At 39.0% G+C, this 27,777-nt stretch overlaps 1 protein-coding gene across 1 annotated transcript in view; it reads right to left on the reverse strand.

The window, feature by feature from the left end:
• The window catches only part of CSMD1 (CUB and Sushi multiple domains 1), a 2,539,710-nt gene that overhangs the window by 1,916,412 nt on the left and 595,521 nt on the right, over window positions 1-27,777 (reverse strand). The window lies entirely within an intron of this gene.

Consider the following 27,777-nt stretch of genomic DNA (forward strand, 5'->3'; position numbering starts at 1 on the left):
ATCCATTGCTGGTTGCTGGACTAAATTCACAAATAAATTATGTTTTGAGCTTATTTACTTTCATATTAATTTGGTATCCCTCTGCTTGAAGAAAGGGAACAGATCTAGGGGGGTGCTCGGGTTTTTTTAAGAGCAATCACAGGAGTGCGGATCATCTTTTCCTCATTTCTCTACTCAGCCAATGACTGTGGATCGAGCACCTGGGAGTTCTGCTACCTATGTGATGTATGGGTAGTAGCACTTTTTTTGTTTATATCCGGGTGCTCAGGTGGGCTGTGCCCCCCTAAGATTTTAGTTGCACCCCCCCAGGCTGCTATGGATGCTGTACCCAGCTCCTCTTCCCAACCCCACACTGTACACAGCCTTGGCCCCTCAGCGTTCTCCCCGATACAGCCTCAAACTGCTCAGTATACATTCTCCTGCTGGGTGCTGCAGCTGCACTGCCATTCTGACCCGGGAAGGAATCTGCTCTCAGCCATTGCTGTGTGTGGAAGGAGGAATTATGTTGAGTGCTTTTCCAGCAGTGCCGGTGTCTGCTATAGATGAGCAGGACCAGCAGTTACGACAGAGACAGATGTACTGCAGGAGGAAGTGGAGGTGTGGGGCTGGGTGTCCAATAGTACAGAAGCACACTATCTGTATTACCAGCCTGAAGAATTATACTATTCTGGTTCCCTTGTCCTATTCCATACTGGTTTCCTGCATCTCTATCTAGCATAAATAGTGGCACATATGTAGGTCTGCTGCCTCTCTGAAACAGTGAAAAAGAAACAATACTAATATGGTTTTCTGTTTTCTTTCCTTTTTTTATGCAGTATGTACTCATGTAATGTAGTAGATATAGGGTCAAATTGTCAATACACCAGTACAGAGCATATAAAACATATACAGTCAAAGTGACACTCAAAAAATATACATGAATCATAGTGGTACCGTATTTTCCGGCGTATAAGACGACCTTTTACACTTAAAAAACTGTCCGAAAATCGGGGGTCGTCTTATACGCCAGATCAGCCCCTCCGATGCCTGCTGAGGGTTCGGTAATACTGTATGTAGCATTGGCTACATACAGTATATACTGCTGAGCCAATCCCAGCGAGCGATGTATTCAAATGAATACAGAGCCTGCTCGGATTGGAGTAACAACCTCTGCCAATCCGAGCAGGCTACTCTGTAGCCTGCTCGGATTGGCTTTGAGAGTCAGAGAGGCGCGGGCTGATGATGATACAGCCTCTGCCAATCCAAGCAGGCTTTGTATTCATTAATAGAATACATCGCTCGCCGTGATTGGTTCCAGCAAAAGCAGGAAGTAGGATATGGCGCCAGCTCCTGCTCCAGCAAGAAGGACGAAATATCAAGCGTCGGAAGCCTTGGAAAGGGGTCGTCTTATACGGTAAGTACAATAAAAAAATGCTTAAACAACAGTAAGATTAGGGGGTCATCTTATATGCCCGGTCATCTTATACACCGGCATATACGGTATGTTCAGATATACGGAGATAGCAAAAAATAGCATATTACTCTATTTCTTATTTTAGTTCACACAATCTAGAGCAGTGATGGCAAACCTTGGCACCCCAGATGTTTTGGAACTACATTTCCCATGATGCTCCACTACACTACAGAGTGCATGAGCATCATGGGAAATGTAGTTCCAAAACATCTGGAGTGCCAAGGTTCCCATCACAGAGCCTCAATTCTGGCAATGAAACATTTAGTTAACTGTAAATCAACCACTTACCTACTGGACGCTTAAACCCCCTTTCTAACCAGATCAATTTTCAGCTTTCAGTGCTCTTACATTTTGAATGACAATTACTAAAGTCATGCAACACTGTACCTATACAAAATTTGTCCTTTTTTTCACAAAATAGAGTTTTCTTTTTGTGGTATTTAATCGCTGCTTTGTTTTTTGTGCTATAAAAGAAAAAATACAGAAAATTCTGCAAAAAAAATGCATTTTCTTTGTTTCTGTTATAAGATTTATCAAGTTAGTAATTTTTCTTCAGAAATGTTCGCAAAAAATTATGCTGCTACATATCTTTGGTAAAAATAACCCAAATCAGGGAATCAATTGGAATCAGGGTACATTGGGTGAGCGACCATAAGATATTACTGTGAAATTCTTAGCAGCCGGATTGCGTTCCATATTATAAGGAGAGATCGAGTTAGATTTTAACTGGCACCTCATGAAGAATCGATCAGAATAGGTTTTCCATTTAAAAAAGGAAAACCTGTGGTTGGGCTTTAAAGGCACAACAAGCAGTAGAAATATACAAAAATATTAGCATTTATTGAAATATATATATATAATACAAACAGGGACATGAAAGACACATTGATAAAAATCATATTTACAAAAGACAATCTATATATGATATGAGCCCTAATGCGTCTACACATTTCATTGTACACTTCAGGACACATTTGGGGTTCAGTAGTTGCAAAGAAGAGAAAGGGGTCTCACTATCTTGCAAAATGAATCACTTATCAATCAGTGATCGAAAAAGTAATTTCCAACAAAGGGAAAAAGCAAGATGGTGCAATGAGGTCAGAGCGAATCACCAGGCAAACAACACCCAGGAACCACCTGTGAATCAATGATCACGAGTGTCTAGGTATGATACTTTCAAACAGGGGATGCCGTATCAAAGTTAATACTCATAGAAGACCGGATATAACCATAGATTGTTCATATCAGAAAATATAGGGATCCCTCAGTCATAGGTAGCCACAGAATAAGAAATTTGGATATATATCAAAAGTAATGAATCCAGATCTGGGCTATAATCATCCAAGATAGATAACTATACGGCAATGTAACAAAAATCCCCTGGGAAAGAGCAGGACACAGAGTAGCAACAGCTTGTACAGTTTCTGTTTTACATTGCCCTAGCATAGGTAATGGCATAATTGATATCTGCTTCATTACTGTCTCAGTCAATGACTATGTAGGCTTTGTTTTAAAAACTTTCTTAACCTTATGATTTCCAGTGTAAAGGATGGCCTGAGGGGAAAAGCTAAAGAGATAGAAAAATGAGGGAGCGGAGGTTTGGGATGCTGGAGAGATAGAAAAGGAGGGTAAACCTGTACGGTTTTATCTGCTTTATCTGTGGTGTGGTACCACAACAAAATCTGTGCAGCACAGTGTGCATGCCTGCCTCATTTAGCTAACATTACCTAGCTCATTGTCATTGTCCGATTACATTAACAGTTTGTTATGCTTCGTTTTTTATTTTGCAAAGCAGGCACTACTGCCCCTGACCCATGTGGTAATACAATATTCCTGTTCAGTGGTTCTCAGCCACAAAATGTACCAGAGCACCCATACACCAGCCCCAGTGAAAGGACTACTAGAAAAAAATGATGATGTGTCTACAAGACATTTCCTATAGGTATTTTAATTCACATTACTAAAGAATGCCAGACTCAGAGACATGGCATACCACCGAAAGCAAAATGTATATCATAATGTGCAAAATGAGAGAATTTAAACTTTGGTGAGTATTGCGTTGCACAAAATCAAAAATATATGACAATGCTGATGCAGAAAGGTTCTTTTTAAAGAGTGGTGGGTGACAGGACAGGTGCAACAACTATCAATAGAAAATCAATCAATAATAATCCAGTATGTCTGTAACTCTGCCCCTGAAGAACATCTGATTGGTTTACTGGATCTGACTCAGATGTTGAGTACATCATAACACAGATGCAGAAATATGTCTCAGATGAAGGTTAGCAGTACTAAAAACCTAATTAGTTAGCACTATGATGGTGTTTCTGTGAGTGGAATAGGAGGTGGGGTTTAGGCATTACTACAAAAAAGATTGGTCAACATGTTCATTACATAGACTGATACAACCTTCAAATTATCTGGCAGTGGTGCATGCTATGCAAGCTCAGCCAGGTTTCAAAACTTTGAGTTATCACGTTCACTCCACTCATGATTCCATCATCATTACACACAACACTATAATGTACTATCTCTAAAAATACTACTAAAAAACAGTGGACCAGTCACTACGGTGCGGCCAGGAGTGTGTTTGAAAATCAGCATGCAATGCATGTTACTGTATCTTGGATCTGCTTGCTTATATTTCAGAGCATACTACTGCATAACTATTAATACAGTTAAGGACACAGAAATTATTTTTTTTTTTTGTCCAGATTCTCAGTGCTTTAAAGCCTGCTAATTCTGTTCTACAAGTTCACTCAGTAGACCTCTGCCGTGCTGGAGATGTTATGACAGCCCCTTTGCAAGTGCTGAAAGATATGTACATGAAATATTTCATGTACTCCGTTTGAAAAACATGTTATCCACCTGCAACAAAAAGACAGCAAACAATGACCAAGCAGCTCACAGACATTGTTGTTCTCTCTAACTTTAGTCACGCTGAGAGAAATTCCTCCAAAAGCACAGTCAGTGATTCTAAAAAGAGCACTTCTACACATTCTGGACTCCCTCAGTCATTTTTAGATCAAGCATCTTTGCACTCTCTGAAGCTGCTTACAGACTCAAAATGCACTGACATTAGGAGTTTAAAAAAATGAAATTCTTGTTGCAAAACCCACGTTACTCAAGAAATTTACTACATAGCTGTACCTGTCTGCTGTTTCCACAGCTACAAGAAAGCATTCCCAGAGCTACATGCACTATACGTAACTGCTCTGATGATTGTGTCATATGCAGCATCATGTAAGCCCTTGTACACACGGTCGGAGATTCTGGCGGAATGTGTCAGATCGGACCGTTTTGACGGATATTCCGACTGTGTGTGGTCTACATCAGACCGTTTCCGTCGGAGTATCCGACGGACCAAGTTTTCCAACTTGTTGGTAAAATTTTCCGACAAAATGCTCCAATTGGACATACTCCGATCATGTGTAGAGAATTCCGATCGGACAAAGTGCCACGCATGCTCAGATCAAATTCCTACACCAAAGCTATTGGCTACTAGCGTGAACGTAGTCCCGTCGTAACGAAGTAACGTCATCACGTTCTGTTTCCGACAACTTTGTCCGACCGTGTGTATGCAACAGTTTCGGACAAAATCCGACGGACAAAATCCGACGTATTTGGTTGTCGGAATGTCCGACCGTGTGTACAAGGGCTTAGAGTTCATTTTACACATTGTCCTGTGTTCTAATATAATTTTGCTTCACAATAATGCATGACAAGAATAAGATTGCAACCCAAAACAGTGCATGACAATAACCAATCAATAACAGTTAAAAAGACCATTCGAAAAAAAAATGTTCATAATGCATCAGAATGTCTGCCACTGTAATGATATATGTCCAAAAAAGACACACAAGTGTCAGAGTGAGTCCAGCTCATCCACCAAAGACATAAGCAGCCTCTCATCTCCTTAATCAGACCAGATTGGTCTAAATGCACTTTGACATACTGTGAGGATATAAGTCCGCCGATGATCAGTCAGTGGCACAGATGCAGATCACTCCATAGGATTTACAGTGTATATATGGACAAAAAGAAAACAAACAAACAATCTAGTAGTGCTCTTGTATCAAGGTGTGCGTTTATTAAACTGAGAAGTATTTTCTCAGTTCAGTTCTCAGAGGAAAATTACCTCCTCTGCTGTCGATTTGTGAAGCTGAGAACTTCCGTTTTCAGAAGGAGAACAGAGGAAAAGTGTTTCCTCACATCCCTCACATTTTTGTAAATATTTTATTACACCTTTAATGTGACAACACTGGAGAAATTACACTTTGCTAATGTAAAGTAGTGTGTGAACAGCTTGTATAAGCCCTTGTACACACGGTCGGAGATTCCGACAACCAAATCCATCAGATTTTGTCCGTCGGATTTTGTCCGACGGATCTTGTCTGAAACTGTTGCATACACACGGTCGGACAAAGTTGTCGGAAAATCCGATCTTTCAGAACGTGATGACGTAATTTCGTTACGATGGGACTACGTTCAGGCTAGTAGCCATTTGCTTTTATGTAGGAATTTGATCTGAGCATGCGTAGCACTTTGTCCAATCAGAATTCTCTATACATGATCGGAGTATGTCCGATCGGAGCAGTTTGTTGGAAAATATTTCTAGCAAGTTGGAAAATTTGGTCCGACGGATATTCCGATGGAAACAGTCCGATGCATACCTCACAGTCTCCGACCGTGTGTACAAGGGCTAACAGTGTAAATTTTCCTGTCCCCTTAAAATACCTCAACACAGAGCCATTAATGTCTAAACCGCTGGCAACAAAAGTGAGTACACCCCTCAGTAAAAATTTCAAAATTTGGAGCAAAATATCAATATTTTGTGTGGCCACCAATATTTTCCAGCACGGTCTTAACCCTCTTTGGTATGGAGTTCACCAGAGCTTCACAGGTTGCCATTGGAGTCCTCTTCGGAGCTGGTGGATGTTAGAGACCTTGCGCTCCTCCATCTTCCGTTTGAGGATGCCCCACAGATGCGCAATAGGGTTTAGGTCTGGAGACATGCTTAGCCAGTCTATCACCTTTACCTTCAGCTTCTTTAGCAAGGCAGTGGTCGTCTTAGAGCTATGTTTGGGGTTATGTTGGATGACTGTCCTGTGGCCCAGTTTCCAAAGGGAGAGGATCATGCTCTGCTTCATTATGTCACAGTACATGTTGGCATTCATGGTTCACTCAATGAACTGTAGCTCCCCAGTGCCAGCAGCACTCATGCAGTACCAGACCATGAAACTCCCAATACCATGCTTGACTGTAGGCAAGACACATTTGTCTTTGTACTCCTCACCTGGTTGCCACCACGCACGCTTGGCACTATCTGAACCAAATAAGTTTATCTTGGTCTCATCATACCACATGACGTGTTTCCAGTAATCCATGTCCTTAGTCTGCTTGTCTTCAGTAAACAGTTTTTAGGCTTTCTTGTGTATCATCTTTAGAAGAGGCTTAATTCTGGGACAACAGCCATGCAGACCAATTTGATGCAGTATGCAGCATATGGTCCGAGCACTGACAGGCTGACCCCCCCACCCCTTCAACCTCTGCAGCAATGCTGGCAGCACTCATACGTCTATTTCCCAAAGACAACTTCTGGATATGATGCTGAGCACGTGCACTCAACTTCTTTGGTTCGAGGCCTGTTCTAAGTGGAACCAGTCCTGTTAAATTGCTATATGGTCTTCGCCACCGTGCTGGAACTCACTATCAGGGTCTTAGCAATCCTCCTATAGCCTAGGCCATCTTCATGTAGAGAAATTACTCTTTTTTTCAGATCCTCAGAGTAGTTCTCTGCCATGTTGAACTTCCAGTGACCAGTATGAGAGAGCAAGAGCGATAACAGAAAATTTAACACACCTGCTCCCCATTCACACCCGAGACCTTGTAACATCAACAAGTCACATGGTACCCGGGAGGGAAAATGGCTAATTGGGCACAATTTGGACAATTTCACTTAGGGGTGTACTCACTTTTGTTGCCAGTGGTTTATACATTAATGGCTGTGTGTTGAGTTATTTTCAGAGGACAGCAAACTGACACTGTTATACAAGCTGTACACTCACTACTTTACATTGTAGCAAAGTGTGATTTGTTCAGTGTTGTCACATGAAAAGATATAATAAAATATTTACAAAAATGTGAGGGGTGTACTCACTTTTGTGAGATACTGTATTTGGCTACTATGAAAATCTTGTTCCATAATAACCACATGAACAGAAGGTCTTCAGGAGCTTCATTGCTTTGGTAAGATTTTAGTTATATACGGTAAGAAAAGAATTCCAGTGTAATATTGTAAAATAAAAATTCAGTACTGCATGTGTGATTCACTGAAATTACACTTTTAAAGTGTAACGGTCATAGGACCACCGAACAATGGGAAAGAATTATGGAAAGTTACAGGAGCTCAGTCAGTGTCAGACTTCACATTTTGAGGATTAACCCCTTCATCAGGTCAGATCTGATCATACTTCAAAATCAGTATCATTTTATAACAAACCAAGTGATCTTTGACAAAATAATGTTGGAATTTTAAAGATTTGCTGCATGTGCTTCATATTTTCACAGTTCTACTGTTGTGTTTTTAAAAAAAAAGAGCAAATAGAACAATAATTGCAGTTTAATGGTCATAGGATAATACATTAATGCAGCCTTGTATTCATGAATATATTGTTAAATGTATTCCTTAAAGGAGAAGTACAGCTAAATCTTTTTTGGCTGTACTTCTACTGTGGATCACAGGAGTGCAGTTCATTTTCAGCAGACAGCGGGCTGAAGTTCGTTGTCTGCTGACATCACAGAGACAGCCTAGGCTCGAGCACGATCATGACAATGGAGATGGAATCTGACAGTCACCAGCTCTCTGCTTGGAGAGCTCTGAGAACCAAGCAATTGGCGGTGTTAGATCACTAGGTTCTCAGTCTTAGAGGCGCCGGGGGACAGCAAGGTAAATATGATTAATACATTTAAAAAACCCTACACTTGTCTTAATAAAAGCAGTTTAAGTCACTGAATTTGACATGTTAATAATTGTTTTGCATTCCCTTTACAGCATGATGGGGTATGAGAAGTAGCAGTTCAAGGAGCCAATCAGCCCATCTGCTGATATGATGAAAAAGTGGAGTGACAGAGAGGTGAGCTCATTGCCTTGAGGCTTTTCTTTACTGTCCAATCACAGGCTGTGGAAGGTCTGGGATAACCTGACCTCAGAGGAAGTGGGTTAAAAGAGGCTGTTCATTAGAATATCTAAAGGCAGATAAACTTACTATGAGGAAGATCTCTGGACTGAAGGAGAATTTATTGATTTTCTTTTTTTTTTCTTTTTTAGACTATTTATCTGTATCTTGTTATGTTTGAATGGAGTTCTGATTTAACTTTGCAAACCAAGTTTGTATTCTACTTTATTTACATGAAAAATATGAACTTGTGTTACATATATTTATAGTAACAATAGATGAGATGAACTGGCACTACCTTGAAAAACAGCAACAAGTCGACATACGACTATAAGACCTAGTTTACAATTTGAGCATTGAAGCGCACATGCACGGTTCACTGAAATCACTGACATTGCATAATAAAAAAGATTTTTTAAAGGATGGATTTTTTATGCAAATATTTGAAGGAGTCCAGTAGTAATATATCTAGAAAAAACAATCACAATCATTTACTGCATGTTTTTATCCGTCCTCTGCAGCTCCTATCACCAGTATACCTTTGGCCGCAATGTTTTAGAAGGTTTATAAATGGCTCCTTTAAAATATTACACTCAGCTATTAGCATAGCAGGTAGTGACTGAAGCAATGTAAATCTAACAGCAGGCATTAGACAGTGGACAGCTGCTACAAATAGGTCAGATGGATGCTTTCTTTCTCCGTGTGATATACATACACATGCATGACTTTTTTCCTTCAAGCACAGAAAAGTGCTAACACTGGGGGCTCTTAATCTGTGCACCAGCAGTGACAGGATGAAATGGGGCAATGCAAAATAATCCCAAGCTGTAATAGTGTTCTAATAGATGCCCTAAAACAAAGTAAACTTACCTAGCAATATTTTCTATAAAGCTTTTAGTAGCAAAAAAATATGAGCTGTAGCAAATGTAAATGTTGTATCTGGAACCCAGTACGTTCTTTGATGTGTACAATAACTTTTATGTATTAACATGATTGTTTTACATATTAATTGAACTAGAAAATCTTTGTTAAATTTTAAACAATGCTTGTCATTAAAACACTGCACCAAAATTAAAGGAAAGATATACAAGGATTCATATAAACATTCAGTGAATGCACAGAAAGAAAATGATTACTACCTCTAGAGTATAAGTGATATTTAGGTGAGTAAAAACTACCAACATATTAGAAGTATGCAGACCTGCAACCCTGACCTTCCCCCTGGGCAGACACACTCCTTTCATCCACCGGGGTGTGTTTCCTAGGATCAAACTTTTGATCCTGGACCGTATCCACCCCAATCCGAGGGAATGGGACTGGAACAAGAGTCTCCTCCAGCTTGAATTGCACTGGATATATACGTTAAGAGCTACACATCCCCCTGGGTTAAATTATGTGGACTGTTTCAAGCCCTCTCTTGAGGGTTTCAATTCAGGTGGGATGGAGAAATAGGCTTACATGTTATTCTGGCTTTGTATATTGGATATGCTATGCCAGATGTCCTCCTCCCTGTTTGCACTTACATTGTTCTTTTCCCCTTCTTTCTCCTTCTCTGGCTTTGGGCTATTTGAGATTGTTCACTGTAGATATATAAAAAAGATTTTCATTGTTTATGATATGGTTCAGGTCTCTACACGTTGCTTCCTATGATGCGTTTTTAATGTAAACATTTTCATGTGCAGTCCCTTTCACATCCCCTCCATGGTTAATATTATGGCCGCCCCCCTTTCTCGAACATGTGTTGGGATTTGTGGATCAGATAGAGCTCAGGACCATTTGCTATATGCAGCTTGACTTAGTACGATCGCACTAATTGGGCATGTTCTATATAGATATATTGGCCATTATTACTATTTAGGTTCTTTTTGTTGTTCTCATTTTGCCACTAATACATATTTATCTGTTATCTGTGCAGGGCTTTGTTTTGCCATGTACATTATTCATGCCAGCTTATCTGTACCCAACATGACTAAGAGTTTATCCTTTGGAGACTCTTGGAGGAGCTATGTGCTTTACCATCAGCCTGGCTCCATTCCCATTTGCACCCAGGATGACTTTTGTTGTCCTGAGCTGCATTGCCATGCCAGCGGGAAGCCTGATGCGTTGTGTCATGCCATGGCACATGCGTGTGACGTCATTGCGCTGGCGCCATTTTATGCGACGCATGACGACACTCACATGTGCGCCGTGGGGGGGTCCAGCACGTCCACTGCCCAGGGGATCCCTTCTGGCAATCAGGGAGGAAGTTATCTGCACACAGCTGACTTACATTCAGCACAGGGGCGGTGATGGATGTGGGGTTATTTAAGCCTCCACTTCACTTGCAGGCAGATAGGGCTATCGATGGGATGTCCTGGGAGAGGCTGCTGATGGACCAGATTTACTGTAAATAGGACACTGGGGCAACACTGATTCAATGCCTTTTTGCCACTTGATTTACAAACATTATGCATGTTTGAATGGAGATGCATATATCTCTCCAACATAGATTTTATACATGTTTCCTTTCTTTCTTTGGTGATCCACCTGTTGGCAATAAGGATTCCCACCAGTTACTATCCTACTGAATTGGTCTATGTCCTCCATGCTCCCACCAACCCCTGTTCCTGCAATCAATGGCACTGCTCCATATAAGTATGTTATCTTTTGTGGGATTCAGCAAATGGGGATATAAGTGCAATGTTCCTTTACCCTCGTCTTCAAAATAGGTTTTACTCAACTTTTATGTGTTTGTTTGTACTCTTCCTTCTAGATTTTCCGGCTGTTGGGCTCTCAGTACAAATGGTATTTTTCGGCTGTATCTGGGTCTCCAGACTTCAGCTGTGTTTGGTGCGATTGGAGATGGTATACCCTTACAACACTTGGTACTTTTTTCCATCCATATCAATTTGAAATTTAAGCAACCACCATGTGGACATGATGTTCCAGGGACTATATTTGACTGTGTCATTCCTTTGTTTTTTAATCAATGTGGACGTTCTGATGTATATGCAAATGGCCAGGATGTAAGTTTTGAATACCCTCAGTATTGTGTATATGTTTATTCAGCTATACTTGTTAGGGTTTAAATATTACTGATCATTTTGCATTTGAATTATATAGTTATTATATTTCCTGTGAAAACCCTTGATGAAGGGGACAGCATTCATCTCTGAAACTCGTTGGGTTCAGGAAGCTATATCTTTTCTTTGCATATTTTTTATATATACATCCACATTTATGTGCAATATTCTATATGTGTTTTTCAATAAATACTTTATATTTTTCAATTATTATTTGTTTATGTGGTAGTGACAGTAAGGTCCCACCATTAGGGGGTTCCACTTTGTTCCTCAATACATTTGGGATGTGGCACACCTTTTTGAGTTCTCATCAGAAACATTTTTCACTGAAATAAATCAAAGCAAATTTAACTGAAATTTGGAGTCCTGTCTATGATAAGATATCAATTGAAATACCGTGACCTATATATCCACATGCATTTTAAAACGATATAAAGGACTGTGCCTTGCCTGTTATTAAATAATTGTATCTCAAGTTTATATCAAGTTACAGAAAGTGTCAAAAACAAACATAACAGTCTCATAAACCTAAAATATGGAACATGGCAGTGTTTGAAATTACCTTCAAGCTATCTGCAGACCATTTTTTTTTCACCAAAAATAAAAAGTTTTCTTTAGGGAATGCTTTAATGTGTGTCATTCTATGTATGCATTTTATCTACACACATTACATGAATGTAGCATGAAGCATACTACATGAATGTAGTATTTGGTTTAATACAGTTTTTCATTACTGTTGTTGGATGATTATGCAAATAGGATCAAGAGATCCCATATTATACATAAACTTTCAAGATATAGTTGTAGTATAAAAAATTGATTGTTTATGTAATGTAGGAAATGGGGGGGGGGGGTCTATTACTACAAAAAGCTAAGTAATAGAGCTTACAATTGGCATAGCAACCTAGTATCAAATATATTCAAATATCACATTTGACTGATAAGTAACAGATGCTTTTTGAATTCTGATAACAAAGTTCTGGACAAGATTGCTTTTTTTTTATTACAATTAGAAAAGTCTACAGCTGATTACACTAAACAAAACATTCTGTAACTTTGCTAATACATTACATTTTGTATATCTGCATATCCTCATATTTCCAACTTCACTTATGATACTATAAGAAACTATAGAACATCATTGAATTACACATTTCTGAAACTATTAATTTGCAGCTTTTAACAGTTGTATTGAATATCCAAGTTTCTCTAAGTAACTTCTGCCTACTTTTGCTACATTTGTAGAAAATTCATTCATTGTAAGTGTGACTCTACAATCTACAGGCATACCCCACTTTTAAGTACACAATGGGGTTTATTTACTAAAGCTGGAAAGTGCAAAATCAGGCTCACTTCTGCATAGAAACCAATGAGTTTCCAGGTTGTATTACCAAAGCTTAATTGAACAAGCTGGGGTTAGAAGCACATTGGTTTCTATGCAGAAGTGAGCCTGATTTTGCACTTTCCAGCTTTAGTAAATAAACCCCATTGTGTACCTAAAAGCAGGGTATGTCTGTACTCACATTAGAAGTCACAGCTTAGGAAAATTACTTGTTTTGATTGTTTAAATTAAATTTTAACCTGTTTTATATGCATATGAAGTTGCCATTATCAGGGAAGATATAAATATTCAGAAGCATGAACTGGGATATTTATGACATTCATGCAATTGCAAGATGGAGTATGTACTATTATCAATAAGTGGAGTCAAGTTAACATCAACTCCTGAAGACTGTATACTTAGTTTTTCTACAGAATGTTCTGCCTCAATTTGGGTCTTTAGTCTTTGCAAAGGCATATTTTCTGTGGTGGTATCTGTTTACCTCATTGCTGGAAATCCTTACTCACAATTTAAACTGACATTCCAAAAAGGCACGGCATACAAGGTTAATTTTACAACCAAGACTAAAAGAACTTTTTTTGTGGCAATGACTACACATTGTAGTTAGAGTTTTAGCATTTGATATTTTATAAGTTGCAGGATTTCAGTTTGCATCAGACTGTATTTGAGCATCATAGCTGTATATGTGCAGTGTGAGATCATCCAAGATTCTGCTTCCTCATTGCAAGTCTCAGGAGATTTGGAGTGAGATTTGGTAATGTCACTACTGTACTATTCATTTTTTTTTGTTGTTTTTGCTGGAGATAGATGTGTATATATATATATATATATATATATATATATATATATATATATATATATATACATACACATACTAGGGACCCGCAGTGCAAGAATTTACCTGCATATGCTTTACAGCAGGGGTGGCAAACTCAATTTCTGGACGGCCAGATTCGGCCTGCGGGCCTTGTGTTTGATACATTTGATACATGTGCTTTACAATATTTATTCAGTGGATTTGTGCTTTCTGAGCCATCTTTTGTCTGCTCCTTGATTGTGCCTTTATCATTCAACAGATTATTAGTCATCAGGGTGAAAGTATGAGGAAGTAATTTATTCTGCAAACCAAGATGGTGGCTGCCTTCACACAGAGACGCAGTGTGAACAAGCCAATGATAGGGAAAAAATATAGTTCCAGGAGACCAAAGGCAATACTAGTGATAAGCCCTTGCCCTTCTGAATGTCTTTTTAGGAAAATCATCCACAGGTCCTCTTAAATGTCTTATAAAACGTACTAAACAGTAGGCAGCCGAATCGTATGGTTATGGCTTTATAGAATAAGGCCTAAAGTATAGAGAAAAACTACTTTAAAAAAAAAAGCATAGCATCTTTGATAACCATTTAAGTCTTCTAGATTGACATAATTAAATGTAACATTAATCTTGATTAACAGGAAGTACCATTTGTCTTTTAGTAGTGTTCAAGATGTACACATAATTCTTTTAAGAAAGGTGACAATGTGCTATGTCCTTGAAATAAATGTAATTACTAATATGCTGTCTTGTCTGCAAATCCTGTTAATATTATTATTACATTAGTTAAAAGCTTGAGCGATAATTTTTTCTATATAATCGTTATCAAGTTGTAACCATTTGAATGGTACAAATCTAGTTCAGAAAACAAAAGATTTGTTGCGCTTAATGATAAGCTGTAAAAAAAGCTGCTGACACTAATTGTTGGGTACAATAAACATAATATGGGTAAAGGTTGTAGCGCTCAGAACTTGGTATACTATAAAGATATAATGTTCATTATTTAAAGTTCATCTCTATAAATGAACAGCTGAAAATCAGAACAAAGTCCACCAGGAAAAAGAAAAATCAAAATCCACGTGGAGATGTAGAAGTAGTATAGATCCTGTCACCTTCACCCAATATAGGTGATCCTTACCGTCAGTGTATGGGCTATACACATATAATGCAATCTGGTGGTGGTAAGAGAACGATCCTGCCAGCTTAAATAAAAATTCACTGCAAATGCAATCCAAAGAGATCCTTCTGCCAATAGACCATACAGGCTAAAACAGGGGTAGGGAACCTCGGCTCTCCAGCTGTTTTCAAACTACAAGTCCCATGAGACATTGCAAAACCCTACAAAATCACAGGCATGACTCCTAGAGGCAGAGGCATGATGGGATTTGTAGTTTAAAAACAGCTGGAGAGCCAAGGTTCCCTACCCCTGGAAAGAAACCTTTCATCTCAGCAAGATCTAAGGCCATTGCGCAAACATCCAAAAAAGGAGTATTTATTATGCAAAACGTAAATTTAAATACACTCACATTTGGTTAAAAATTCAACAGGCATGTTAGAAAGAAGTGACCAGCGCTTCTAACCAACAAGGTGGCCACTGCTCCTCCATCCGTCTGTGTCCTACGTCATACGTCACTTGACTCCACCCAAAAACTATATTGGGTGAAGGTGACGGGATCTATACTATTTCTTCTACATATCCATGGTGGATTTAGATTTGTTCTTTTTCCTGGTGGACATTGTTCTGATTTTCAGCTTTTCATTTATAGAGATGAACTTTAAATAATGAACATTATATCTTTATATTATACCATGTTCTGAACGCTAGAGCCTTTACCCACACAAATCTAGTTCCCACTTGTAATATAAATCCACTTAGTAAATATTCTTTGCCTTGAAGGAGACTTTAGCGATTATAAATTGCAAATATAATGTGATGATGTTCGACAAAATTCCCAAAATCTAGGTCTTGTGGACCTCTTATAGGTCATGTTTTCCAGATTTCTATTTATGGCACGAAGTAAGTGCCTATGTAAGGCATGTTAAAACTTTACAGGGTACCTCTGATGGGAAGGAATACATATGATAACACAATCATGATACAAAGAACCAGGTCAGTCTGCCTATCATCTAGCCCCAAATCCATGCAGAAGTTCCTCACAACTGAGAAAATGTCAAGCATCATTGCATTGCGGTACAGACAGGGTAGTTCCCTACTATCCCGTCTGTCCTTTAATACTATGATGTTTCAGATTATTGGAATACATGTGTGTTTGGTCACCCATCCTTGCTCACAGGGGAAGAATTTGGGAACTTCCATTCTCAGCTTAATTTTCAAAATGTACATGCTCCTGGACTGCTAGTCTGTCTTGCATCATCGATAAATTGTGACTTACTGTCCTAGACCATATGAAGTCAATGTGAGATTTATACTTTCTCTTCACTAGGCCAGCTACCTCATACCAACTCCCCAATCCTCCGTGGTCCTCCTTTTCAACACAAATAGCATACAGAATCAAAACAGATTTTTAAAAGTCTAACAATACTGCAACATTACCAATATCATGATCATATTTACAGAAGTTGAATCAAAGCCATATAAACAAAATAAACACCAGTAACATGTCCACACCTACAACAAAAGTCTCCCGTGTCACAGTTTGCTGTTCACGTTGCAGCTGAATCTTTGCAGGATCACTTTGCTGTCTCACACCTGGGCCCCATGGTGCTCATTTGTGCAACTACTTCACAATTCCCCAGAAACATGCCCTAGCTTTCTGTGTGTATAGATGCTTCTTGCACTTCCCTTGCTGGTTCTGAGGATTGCTGCCATATATCTACTCTGAGGATATATCTGGGAAAGCCATTTACACATGCTCAGTACATTTGGGTGTTGTCTGACTTCCCAGACTCATATCCATGATCTTGTTTCCCACTTATATAGTGCCTTGAAAAAGTATTCATACCCCCTGACATTTTTCACATTGTCATGTTACAACCAAAAACGTAAATGTATTTTATTGGGATTTTGTGTGATAGACCAACACAAAGTGGCACATAATTGTGAAGTGGAAGGAAAATGATAAATGGTTTTCAATTGTTACAAATAAATATGTGAAAAGTGTGAAGTGCAATACTTTTTAGAACCACCTTTTGCTACATTTAAAGCTGCATGTCTTTTTGGGAATGTCTCTTACAGCTTTGCACATCTAGAGAGTGCATTTTTTGCCCATTCTTCTTTCCAAAATAGCTCAATCTCTGTCAGATTGAATGGAGAGCATTTGTGAACAGCAATTTCAAGTCTTGCCACAGATTGTCAATTGGATTTAGGTCTGGACTTTGACTGGGCCATTCTAAACATATGGATATGCTTTGATCTAAAAAAGCCGCAAGCCACCTATGATGTGCCTTCATGGGAAAGGCCGTCATTACGTAGGCAGTTTGTGGGGTTTTTTTTCTTTTTTGGTTTGTTGGAGCACGAGAAGAAGAAGAAGAGGACTCCGTGGGACAGTTTTATTTTTTATTTTTTTAATGAAGGACTTGTCCCAAGGCATATAGTGTCTTTTTTTACCATTTTCACACATTTTTTTATGAAATGGTAGTGGTACATTTGTACCCTTACCATTTCACACAGGTGGGTGGGATCTGGGGGTCCCCTTGTTAAAGGGGAACCCCAGATTCCAATAAGCCCCCCACCCGCAGACCCCACAACCACCGGCAAGGGTTGTGGGGATGATGCCCTTTTCCCCATCAACATGGGGATAAGGTGCTTTGGGGGGCTGATACCCGAAAGCACTCCCCCAATTTTGAGGGCATGTGGCCTGGTACAGTTCAAGAGGGGGAAGCTCTCATCCCCCCTCTTTTCCTGCAGCCTGCCAGGTTGCGTGCTCTGATAAGGGTCTGGTATGGATTTTTGGGGGGACCTCACACCATTTTTTATTTTTTTTGGTGCAGGGTTCCCTTTACTATCCATACCAAAACTGAAGGGCCTGGTATGGAATTTGGGGGGACCCCCACGCATTTAAAAAAAAAATGGGTTCGGGGTTCTCTTGTGGGGGAATCCCATGCCGTTTTTATCAATTAACTTTTATGTGTATTGCTGGACGCACAATTCAGCGGCAAGTAGTTTTAAATTACTTTTTTTCCTTTAGAAATGTAATTTTGCTGTCAGACTGTTCTAAACATGGGAAACATGTGCCACTTTACACGCATACTATAGACACCCCCCAGGTATGAAATTTAAAGGAATATTACACTATTATTGTTTCACTTTAAGCATTATTAAATTATTAAAATCACTGCTCCCGAAAAAAAACAGCCATTTTTAAAACTTTTTTGTGCATTGATACATGTCACCTGGGGCAGGACCCAGGTCCCAAAACATTTTTTAAGACAGTACCATGCATATAAGCCTTTAATATTAGCACTTTTGATTTTTCATGTTCATGTCCCATAGACTTTAACAGTGTTCGTGTGTTCGAACACATTTTTTGCCTGTTCGCATGTTCTGGTGTGAACTGAATGGGGAGGGCGGGGGGGGGGGGGGTGTTCAGCCCATCCCTACTAGTGATGATTGAAAATATGCAACTTTTTCTGAATATTTATATTGTTTTATAATTGTTCATTGTTAATGTGATCATGTAAATTTGTATTATGCCTTATTATTAGAGCATACTATAGGACATAATAAACCCAAATATATATCTATGCACTGACCTCCTTAGTTAGAAATGTCCATAAGTCTATAACAAAACATGCAATAAAAACCTTATTATCTCTGAACACCTCAGTCAGATGACCCTTGCTTCACATGCAGTAGCTTTGAAGTTGCAGACAGCCAGCTTGCATAAACATAAGCTGGCTGTCTGCACAAGAAACAGGTTTGGCTCCACTACCCCATGACACAGTGTGCACTGCTGATACTTACACCAAGGGTGGGGGGAAGTCACTTAGAAAAGCTTGGACACTATGCTTGCGACTTTATTCTTTATGGCTACTGTGAGGTAGGATATGATCTATTGGTTTCTTTTTCTAATTAAATGCTCTATAAGATTATAAACAAAAGTGGCAGCCAGGGATGCAGTATGAAACTGCCTGATTGATATTTCTAAACTTAAAGTTGATCTTGGTCTACCAAATTTCACAAAATACTACCAGACAGCACATTTAGCCCAACTGCCTAAATACCATGCAACTGTTGAAATCCAGCTCTGGATAGCTTTGGAATCGGAAGATTGTGATCCACTCTCAGTTGCCAATCTGCACTGGCTCAGTCCTTCTGACCACCAGAACCTCCCTAACCCTGTAACACATTTCATGGCCCTCTGGGATGGATTGAAGTCCAGATACGGTATCCAATCAACTCACAATCCACTCTTATCCTTTTTGTGCAACCCTGCCCTCCACTCGGCTTGGACCTCTTCTGCTTGTTTCCAGGCCTGGTCCTCTGCTATACTTATTTGTGCCCATAACCTCTTGACCTCTACCTCCTTTAAATCTTTTCTGGCTTTAAGAGAAAATTTCAACCTCCCTAGTACTGAGCTTTTCAGATTTCAGATTAAACATTTCTTTACCCCTTTTCTACAATCTGATACATCCCTCCTCCCCTCAACCAGCTTTAAACACATCTGCAAATGTGACCCCCCATGCACAAAGCCTTATCCCCACTTTCTACCTTCCTGGGTACTCCGCCTCCTTTTTTTCCTGTGGCTGCATTACACCAGTGTCAGGGCTGGGCTCAGCCCTTCCTTCTCTGATATGGACGCTCAGCTGTCGACTAATTGCCAGCTCCTATCTCTCCACAGTTACTCAGATGTTTATGATATCCTGTGCATCAGCCCTGCCTACTTAAGCTGTCTAGTCCAGAGAATCTCTGCCTTCACCTTAGTCAACATCACAGAGACTCTCTCCTGCATTCCTGTTAAAAGACTTGCTGGTCTGACATCCCTTCTGGCTCCAGATCCTGCTTTCTGTTTTACTATGCTCATTTCCGACTCCCTGACATTTGGCATGTCTGACTATTTGTTCCGGTTCCTGAACTCTGGCTATGTTTTGACTATGCATCCATTTACTTGCATTATTAAACAAGTGTCATTTAACTGTACTTCTGTCTCGGTCTGATTTCATGGTTTCTGACAACCAGGCACTCATAACCATATCTGGTGGTGGTCTGTACTTTTTGGTTTGAAATACTCAGATAACAGCTGATTCAACAATAGCCCTACTCAATAAAAAAAACCCTAACTTCACCATCTGACAATTAAAGCTCTCTCCTGCAGGTTACAACCACAGCTAAGCAGATGATTGCTAAGTCCAGGAAGGTCCCTAATCTTAGAAATTTAGAAACAAGAAATAGGTTACCCGGGCCATGATCCATGCTAAAATAGAGGCAGTCTACTTGGACAGAGTTCATAAATACGAACAGCTCTGGAGCCCTTGGGTTAAACACTACCTCCCTTCCAACTTCCTTTTTATGTTATGAATACTCTGTACACATTACTTGTCTTCTAAACTTCTGTCAATAAAAAAGTTGGAACATTAAATTGCCTGGTTGACAAATAATCACCTATAGGGCAAAATTTGTCCCAATGCAGTAAAGCTTCCTGACCTGTATACTTGTTCTCATAGTCAGTGACTAAGCGGAACAATAAAAGGTAACAATGACGTAGTTTGCACAGAAAAATATTTAGCTAGAGTGTCATTATTTTACTCTTTTAGTCTCAATGACTGCTAAACAAGGTGTTAGTAATAAGCATGTTTCCCCACTTCAAATTTCTGTTTGTGATGTAATTACAAATTATTCTTAACAGATTCATGAACAAGTAAACACAAAGTTTCAGTTTACATTGAAGTTGAAACAGTGTGGTTAAGGAACATTTTTAAAGCTCCCCTACCACTAGAAAAGTCATATAGAGCAAATATGACTGTTCTATACACACACAATTTTCTGGATGACAACTAAAATTAATAACTTAATTTTCATGCAGAATGATCACTCCACCTGAATTAAAGTCCTGGGCACTTAAACCCCCTCTACTATCCAGACCAATTTTCAGCTTTCAGCACTGATGCACTTTGAATGACAAAAAATGCAGTCATACAACACTGTACTCAAATTAAATTTTTATAATTTTTTGATCACCTGTGTGATATTTATTATTTGTAAAAAAAAAAAAATGTAAAAAGACAGAATAGAAAAAAAAATGATTTTGTTACAACATTTTAAAATGGGTAATTTTTGTCCGCCATTGATGTACGCTGATGAGGCGGCAATGATGGGCACCGATAGGTGGCAGTGATGGACACTGATTGGTTACATTGATAGGCAGCACTTCTAGGTGGCACTGATTGGCACTTTCAGGTTGTAATGATGAGGCATAATTGCCTCTTCTGTTTCGGGACTGATGTCCCTTTAAGGTAAGCCGGTGATCAGCTTTTTTTTTTCTCCTCCACTGACAACTGGTGGAGAAAAAAAAAGTGATCACTGAGCTTTTGTTTTGATCATGTGATCAGCTGTCATTGTTGGGACCGGCCCCTTACTCAGATCGGTGATCACCTGAGTCTCAGTGACTCGGTGATCACAGCACGCTCTGTACGTGCCCTGCAGGGAGCGTGCACAGGAGAGGCCGTCATATATCATTCAGCCATAGCGTGGATGTCAGGTGGTTAAAGAACTTCTGATGAGGCCCCATTGTAAATGGTCAAGTCATATAGTGCAGTTTAAGCAATACGCATCTGTAAGGCTGGGGTAGTGACCCATATTGACCCATAACTGAACTCGTATATATGTCAAACTCTCAACCTTCATTTATATTCCATAACTCCTACAGTAATGCCATTACTTTCCTAAAAATGTTTACGCTAATGTAAGAGTAGATTCCACTCCCTTATACAAAAAAAAGACCTATATTATAAGGTCCAGAAGGCTAACAGTACACATTCAACCTCCTAGAAGAAACATACAACAGAGACAGTAAATATCCCATTTAATATCTAGAAAATCATATTTACATTCTGTTAAATAATATGCTGGTTTACAGATTGTGAAACATCGGAATATGAAAATATAGGTGTAACCAGGATAGTTGCAGTTAAGGATGTGTCTGCTTTGCATCACTTCACAGGATGAGGCTGAGAATGTGCACATATTTAAGCAGCAATTGCGCCACACATTCAAGGTATCACCATGGGCATTGGAGCGAGCGCAATAATTCTGGCCATAATTTATGACTAACCTGTAAATGCTTTTAAAGTGTCACCTATGAACCTCAGGAGCTGGGAAGCAATGTGCATCCTCAAACCTAAGTTACACTCCACAAGCATTTATACAAAATTTTGGATCCAGAGTATCCTGCATGACAACATGGATCACTATGGACATATAGTTCCCAGCACCTGGAGGTGAGATGCTCGATTCTCAGGAGCAGATATATCACAACAAGGACTGTTGCAGGAAATGGTGATACGTCGTAACTGTACCTTGGCGATATAGTGTGACTTTGACATATATAATTTTTCACATAAATGTTGTGCAGCTAAAAAACTAAAAAAAATTATTTTTTTTTTACTTGTGCTAGGAAATTTTGCAATATATGTTCTCTGCAAATCCCTTCAATGCACTCCTTACTTTAAAAGCTAATAAAGTGATTGGAACTGTTTCCATTTTTGTTTAGATCACTAAAACTTCCCTGTCTGAAATTGCCCCTGTGTCCCTCTTTTCTTCGAACAGCAGCTGCAGATGAGCAAAGAGAAAGATACAGGGTTTTGAATATTAGTAAAAATAATGGAAGTTAAAGGTTTCCCCTTTATATCCAGTTACCTTTAGATTTATTTCTAGGAAAGTAGTAGCTTAGCTTTACCAGAATTAATATAGGTTAGTTAATTGAGTAGGGTAATAAATGGTTATCGTAGGTCTTTAATATTTATAGCAGAATTAATTAAAATAATTATAATAGTTATTAAAGTAAATTAATATTTTAGGTTAGATAATATTTTATGGGTATATGACAGTTTATTGGGAATTTGGCTAGTTAATGAACTATACATTCAGGAACTTGAAACTATCAAAGACATGACAATTATTTTTTTAAATGTTCATGTGATCTTACAGCAAGGGGAAAGTAATTCACCTATCACATGCAAAGACTGGTAAACCGCAATATTTTACATTTCTGTTTTGAGTTTAAATGTATACTATATTGTCAAAAGTATTGTGACACCTTCCCTTACATGCACTTTAATGGTGTCTTAGTCCATAGGGTTCAATATTGAGTTGAGCCCCCCCCCCCCCCCCCCCAGACGAGCTTAAACTGAAGACTGTCCACAAAGTTTAGGAGTGTGTCTATGGGAATGTTTGACCATTCTTCCAGAAGCGCATTTGTGAGGTCAGGCGCTGATGTTGGATGAGAAAGCCTGGCTCACAGTCTTCGTTCACTGGAAAATGACATTGCACAGGATCCCTCACTGGTTTAATGTACATACAGCAGCTAGCTGGGGATCTGTCATGGATGAACATCATTGAGCAACAGGTCATGGTGGTGGTGGGTTATTGTGAGTGACAAAGATCTACATCACTGCTTAAAGTGATTAACATTGGATTTGCAATAAAGGAAATTGTTTACGTTTTTAATGAAGGACTTTGTCAAGGTATTGGTGTACTTTTTTCTTTTAGGTCCCAAACATATTACCAGGTGCCCTAGAGAGCACAGCAGTGCCAATTCATTGATCCTGGCACACCGCACTGTTTGTGTGACATTTCAATAAATTCTATTGGCTGCAGGAGGGTGAATTGTGTCCCACCACTGTGAACTAAATAAAAAGTACTGCATTCTGTACTTTTCTCAGCACGCATGACCAGAGCAGGATGGCGTGTGCTGGTCTTGTAGGAAAAAGGGTATTTTTGCCTTGACTTCTGGTGGAACTGTAGTGGACAAGGCTGCCGAGCACAGTTCCACTGCACTTTTTTTGGCATGAGTAACAATGGGGACTGGAATCAATATTATAAAGAGCACTTACAGATTCTGGCCTTGGAAACATCAACATCCCTTTTGGGTCACCCTAAAATGGATGGCCAGGAAAATGAAGACAGAAGCCCTCACCACCTTAACAAAACCAGACAACGTGTTTCATCATGGGAGGGCACCTTGCAAGGTACCTTGTGCACCTGTTCAAGATGCAAGGAACTCATCCCCAGATTCTATTCCCCCCAAGGGTGATATGGAGGTTTGCAGGTTTGGTTTTATAATCTATAAATCCCCTTTATAGTAAAGGGGGCTCAGATACTGGCACCCAGGGAAATAGTACCCCTACTTACTTATTCCCAGAAAATACATTAAAAGTAAAAAAAAAAAAACAGAAACCCATAACTTAAAATAGTCATTTAAAAAAAAAAAAGAAAAGGATGTCGCTTATGTAAATCCAATATCATGCACATTGTGTATGAACCATACTGTGCTAAGAAAATAAATTACATTATAAATGTGTCAAATTTAATTTGTTACCAAACTCTAATAAGGTCCAAACTGACCAGACATACACTGTATAACAATTGTAATGGGTACAAATGCAAAATACTTAAAAAAAAAAAAAAAAAAAAAAAAAAAAAGATCAATGTGAGTATCCTTCTTTCCCCATGATGCGTGAAATTTGAGACATTTAGAAGTAACTTTTATCTCCTAGTGCAGCAGGTTAAATACACTATGGGGGTTATTTACGTAAAGGTAAATCGACTTTGCATTGCATGTGCACTTGGAAGTGCAGGCAATCTAAATCGATGGGGTAGATCTGAAATGAGTGGAAGCTCTGCTGATTTTATCATCAAATCCTTTGCAAGCTAAAATGCTGTTTTTTATTTTCTTTGCATGTCCCCCTTGGATCTACAGCGACTTTACTTCCAAGTGCACTTGTAGTGCAAAGTGGATTTTACTTTAGTAAACAACCCCCTATATTTACTACACATGCTAAGTGTGCCTGCAGCTTAATATTGGTCTTAATGCGCAAACATTTAATTTATATTATCAGTCACATTTTTGAACAAATATGGTCATGATCATTTGGGGTAAATGAGGTAACCCAGGGTCCCTGGCTAGTTTCATAAAAGTGATGCCATTTGTTTACATTTAGCCAAGGGGCCGGGGCCTGTCATTCACAGAGAGCAGTCAGTGGGAACAGATGGGTCAGGAGGTTGGTGTGTTTTTTTGTTAATAAATTACTTTGTCTTGGTGTGTTTTTTTCCAATAAAGGACTTTCCTATGGTGTTAGTGTGTTTATTATTTATTTTTACTTTTTTTGTGAATGAGCAACCAGGGTACTATGTACCCCTCACTCATTCACATGGGAAGGCAGAATCTAGAGCCCTAAAGACCTCCAAAACCACTGGGTCAGGGTTATTGGGAAGAAGCCTGTGTCCTCATCAACAAGTGGCAAGGTGCTTAGCCAGAGGGGTCCCACATGGCAAGATGCCTTCCCTGTGTTTAAATATGTGTTTGAGTGGGTTCACACTCACCGCCCTTCCATTTTTCAGGACCGTCAGGCTGCATGCTCAGATATAGTCTGGTGTGGATTCTGGGGATCACAATTTTTTTTTCCTTTTTTTATTATGTGCAGTTCTACCTTGTAATCCACACCAGATCTGAAGGGTATGGCATTTATGGGGTCCCATGTAATTTTTTTCATATGGAAAACTTTTTAAAAATGCATACCAAACTCCCATTATGAGTAAGAGCGTGACATTGATTTTAGGTGGAACCCACAATGTTATGGTATTTTTTTGGTGCACCATGAAATCCAATGACTGTGTGGCCACTGTGTACTAGCAACTGATTACATCAGCTGTTGCTAGGATGCAGGTGGCCAGCCACACAGTATACTCAGTTGCTAGAGTGCAGGAAGACCTTTTTTGTATTTTTTTTTTATTGGTAAGGTAGGTAATGCATACCAGATAATGGTCTAATTTACATGAAAATTATTTCCTTTGTTTACAACCAGATGGAAGCTGGCTGAAATATAATTTAGTGTCTGGACATGTAAGTTTAATTTTTTATTTTTTTTGTACATTTTGCGTTAGTTTATCATACAGATGCACTACCTCACAGGAAGATTTAAGTCATCACCCTGGCCTGTTTAAAGGGATTGTGCATTTTTTATGTTTCACTTTAAGCACTTGAAGCAAGAGCCAAGATAGTTAACATAATTAAAGTTGGACCTTGGGCAGATAAAAAGACACACATTAATGCAGCTCTGGAGGAGTCCCCAATATTCAAAAATTTCCAGTTCACTGTCCTTCAAACTTTACGGGGATCAGGTTGTCAACAGTGGGTATGTAAAATGCTTCAGCATGAGTGGGAGTAAATACCTTGGGCTCAGTGGTCAGTGGGATTAAAAAAGGGCCGAAGCTGGTGGTTAGTAGAAGTAAACAAATTACTTATTGCTTTCCATACTTGAAGTTAGTTGGTAGCCCTTTTCCCCAAGGACCAAATAATAGCAGGGCTACATCTAGCTCCCTGGCCATAATTTAGGAGCACTGCAATAATACATGCATTAAAAAGGCATGCAGTCTATGTACCTACACATTGGTCATTCCTCCTCCATTTTCATGAATTCTCATATGAGCAGTTCATATATATATATATATATATATATATATATAATTTATTTATTTTCTCATCTCCTTTTAGTGATAAATCCCAGTGGGTTGTTATACCTTTCTGTAGGTTCCATCACTTTCAGGATTCCAGTTTGGATTTACTAATGACAGTCGGCACAATCCTCCTTTTTTTGGCCTTTGATGTGAGCAATTTTTTTTTCTTTTTTGAGTATTATATATTATTTAGCCTGCTGTTCATTGCATCCCTTGTATCAGTATACGCTGTGGGTGGGTCTGGATGGGGAGTTTTGGTTTCATCTGCCCTTATCCTTATTATATATGACATTACAAAATGTTTTATCTCTATTGTGTGTAATTTTTCATTATCCTTTATTTTATGTTTGTATTGTAAAATCCAACACGTTGTTTGTCTCTTTATACAAGCTATATTCAAACAGCAGTTGTTGATATTATGATTCTTGTCAATTGACTACAAACTTAGTGGTCTGATTTTAATGAAATGTTGTATTGTATGACATGTTTTTGTTTTTAACTGTTTTGTATCAATAAAGGATTCATTTTCTTATTATGTTACTTATGGTGCATAAAAAAATCCCATCTAAAATTTTTAGCTGTTTTCGCTATACTATCGTGAATGCAGTGCACCCTTTTCCAAGTCTAGCATAAGCTTTTTGCTTATTTATTCATTTTTAAAATCATGGATAGTTCAGTCATCTGTGAATAAGACAGCATGCCAAAATTTACAATTCAATTTATGTGAGGTCAGAAGAGAAGCAAAATGTACCCCTATATGAATTGGGAGAACTTTAGAAATGGTTACAAAGGAGTCCAAATGTAATAGACGGGGAACTTTAGAACAATACAGAGGTTGAGAGATCCATACTGGCAAGAAATTACCAGGTATAGATGGTATTGATTCAGAACCTTATAATATGTTTATTTTAAATTTTGTTAATTCCACCATCCCCCACCGAGATGGAACTTAAGGTGAGAAGAACCCATGGATGCCCAAGAGACCAGGTTCCACAGACGCCGCTCCCCATCCGGTAACAGATATCAAGCACCCTCTAGAGGTACCCAGCAGGGCCCGAGCCCCATCAAATCACCACATCCACGCGGACCTCTGCAAGACTACTGAAATTGATCGGCTACCCCTAGTGAGTGACATCGACAAACTCAGTCCAGTGCAGACAAGTTCCTTTTTTTGGTTCTGTTTCCTTTAGACTAAGGTATATTCATCGATCTACAACACAAAAATACCTACAAAAAATGTGAAAATACCCATACTGCTGTGAGCATCTTAAACTCACATAAGCTGAGCAGGTTGCT

This window comes from Lithobates pipiens, unplaced genomic scaffold (genome assembly GCF_037356315.1).
Source record: "Lithobates pipiens isolate NorthernLeopardFrog02 unplaced genomic scaffold, aLitPip1_a1.2 Scaffold_18, whole genome shotgun sequence".
Lineage (NCBI taxonomy): Eukaryota > Metazoa > Chordata > Amphibia > Anura > Ranidae > Lithobates > Lithobates pipiens.